General features: G+C 48.2%; 2 long non-coding RNA genes across 2 annotated transcripts in view; one reads left to right on the top strand and one right to left on the bottom strand.

Moving 5' to 3' along the window:
* Positions 1 to 245: 245 nt before the first annotated feature.
* The window catches only part of LOC116092889, a 4,184-nt gene continuing 1,578 nt past the window's right edge, over positions 246 to 2,851 (bottom strand). Inside the window, exon 3 of the long non-coding RNA XR_004119550.1 lies at positions 246 to 754. This is a non-coding gene — a long non-coding RNA (uncharacterized LOC116092889). The remainder of the gene's footprint in view (positions 755 to 2,851) is intronic.
* The window catches only part of LOC116092891, a 36,395-nt gene continuing 35,529 nt past the window's right edge, over positions 1,986 to 2,851 (top strand). Inside the window, exon 1 of the long non-coding RNA XR_004119552.1 lies at positions 1,986 to 2,540. This is a non-coding gene — a long non-coding RNA (uncharacterized LOC116092891). The remainder of the gene's footprint in view (positions 2,541 to 2,851) is intronic.

The following is a 2,851-nucleotide window of genomic DNA, read 5'->3' on the forward strand; positions in this document are numbered from 1 at the left end:
CTGGATGAAATGTTCATATAGGGTAATGTTCCAAATATGCATATGTCACCCTTTGGCTTCCACTCTGATGAGTCAGCACTGACCTGGCAAAAGCAGCTATGCTGAGTCTGTTGCTACCCCACACACCCACCCCAGAATTTGGATCTGGAGAAAGGGAACTTCTAGGTTAAAGGGCAATGCTTTATCTCTAATTAAAGTAATTGGGGAATGCCCCTCCCCCAAACTTCTAAAGAAAAGCAATGTTCTTATAAATTTAATTCAGAATTTTGAATGGAACCCATCCCATACCCACCCAATAGATGGGGAAGAGGAGGGGAGGGGGGAGGAAGAGGAGGGGAAGGAGGAGGAAGGGAAGAAGAACAGAGTCCGGCGGGTGGAGGCTAGATTCCAACACATGTGTTCTCATTTATCAAGGGGCGGTACTCGGTGTGAAGGGGGAGAATATCAGGGGTGAGCCGAATCAAGGAGATCAAATTATTTTTCCATTTGTCTCAGAAGCAAAGGGGGACAAAAGGAAATAAAGAGGGAAGGAAAATCATTTCATGATGTGGTGATCCTGTGTAACCTGGAGGAGCCAGCCAGGGGAACTTCATGTTTCAGTGACGCCCATGCTAGGGGGTGTTCCTCAGCTTCCCTGGGTGCAGGACATAGCTGTGGATTTTGGAAGCATCAGAGATGACAAGAATTTGCACGGATGTCTCTAGTTGTCCTTCCTCTGATGCCCTGCCTGAGCAGCACAGCCACCTGCGTGAATCTGGAGGACAGAGAAGAAAAAGTCAAGTGTTTAACTGACTATTGATTTCAGGCCAGGCATTTTATTTTCACGGGCTCCCACTCCCAATGCATCTGCAAAGTAGCTATCACACTTCATTCTAGATACTGGCAAAGTGCTCTAAAGACCCTGTGGCTCTTGTTCAAGATGCACAGCCATCATCTGAGGAGGCAAGATGTACCACCATCATCAAGCTTTGCCTTCCTGAGGGCTCCATGGCATGTGAGCAGTGAAAGCTAAAATGGCTTCTATATTAAACAGGGAGGGAGAATAGAAATGTACTTGAAGGGGGAGAGTAAAAAGAACACACTGGGGTTCATTTGGGAACTAGAACTGTGCCTTCCGGTCATTGTAAGGTGAGGTAGAATGAGCCAAACCTAGGGACACCCCCTTTCAGCTACAACAGATGGGAGGGTATATACCAGCTGTCTACTGGTGAGTGATGGGGGCTGCTCTTGTAGGTTTGGCTGTAGGGCGAAATGGACATCAGCTGGTCAGTGGTTTCACAGTTTCAGAACAGACCTATGCCAGAGAGCCCTGCGGTCACTTGGTTTCACAAGCACTGTCCCAGTCCCACCCCTTTATGGTGGGAGCAGTACTTTCTGTGTCAGAGTTCCATCCCACATTGATTTATAAATCTTGACTCTGGTTCACCTACAGAGCAGGAACACTCATGTGGCCCCATCAGTCCAGAGTCATTCCAGATTTCTACACACAGGACCTCATCTTAACACACCCCCTCCTCATGCCCCCAGTTTCCCAAAGCTCAGTGGATCCAGACAGACAAAACTACCCTAGCACAGAAGAGGCCTCTGCATTTTTGAAACAGAAGCCTCTGGCTTTTCTTTGAAGTTACATGTGGCCCCATTGTTTTGTTTTGTTTTGTTTTCCCTGATAATAAACTAGGTAAGAGAGAGGAAGGCAGATGGGGAAACCAAAGAGTGGAGAAGAGGACAGGAGGGAGTCACCAGGAAAGCCCTGCCTAGGAAGGGGTACAGCCAGGTTGTCATGGGCATCACAGGCCAATCTGGTGAGGCCGTTTCCTCAACTGAGGTTCCCTCTTCCCAAATGATTCTAGTCTGTATCAAGTTGACATGAAACTAGCCAACGCAGAAGGGTCTATTGAGGAAGGGTGGGCATCTACAACTGACACTCTTGGTTGCTAGGGTGACAGAATCCTGCAATCTCCAGAGATTCCCCTAGCTGTGGGGACTAGGCCAGGGACAGGCCAAGAAGGTGGTATCTAGGGTGAAATGTAGCAATGGAGCAGAGAAGGCAGAGGCTGCTGCTCCTTCTGAGCCAAGATCTTAAAAAGAAAAAGCCCCAAGTGGTCACAGCAGGCAGTGTGACTTCAGAACCCAAGAGCTTAGCCCTTCTTGTTGTGCTATGTCCATTCCTCTGTTGCTTCTGGGGGCCACCTTGTGAACGCTTCCTTTATTGACAGCACTTGATGGAAAGTGCGAGCCACAGACTATGGAGCTTCACCCAGGGAGAAATTGGCACATCTAATTTCTTAACCTATGCCAGGATCTGCTCACAGCTGTGAAGGCTTTCCACATGCTATTTCACAATAAGACGGCTTTTCATCCTCCAGTTTATATTCGGACCAGGCTGGTATGGAGAAATATAAAACACCTTTCTTCATGTCCACGGATCGGATCAACCCTCCCAGTGAGTGGGGGCACAGTCCTAAGGGAGCCTTTGCTGATGACAAAGCTCTCTAGATCTCAGCTTCCCTCTCTGCAGAGCCTCTGCAGATTTTGCCAAGGTAGGTGTTGACACCTGTACCTTCTTCTCCCTTATCAGCAGCTGTGAAGGGAACGGAGATCCTATTGAGAATATTTGTCCTATGTGACGCTTTAGTGGCTTTAATTCCTAATAAGCATGATATTTCTAGAGAACATGGAAGGTTCTTTTTCCACAGCCTGTTAATGTCATAGCAACTGGAAAGGAGGGGGCGGGTGTCCCCAGGGCACCACAGGGCAGAAACAAAAGCAGACAAGTAGACAAGGAGGAAGCACAAGCAGAAAGAGCAGGCGTTAAGATCCAGTGGAGTCCTTCTCTTCAGCCTTCCCCCTC

Source organism: Mastomys coucha, unplaced genomic scaffold (assembly GCF_008632895.1).
Source record: "Mastomys coucha isolate ucsf_1 unplaced genomic scaffold, UCSF_Mcou_1 pScaffold16, whole genome shotgun sequence".
Lineage (NCBI taxonomy): Eukaryota > Metazoa > Chordata > Mammalia > Rodentia > Muridae > Mastomys > Mastomys coucha.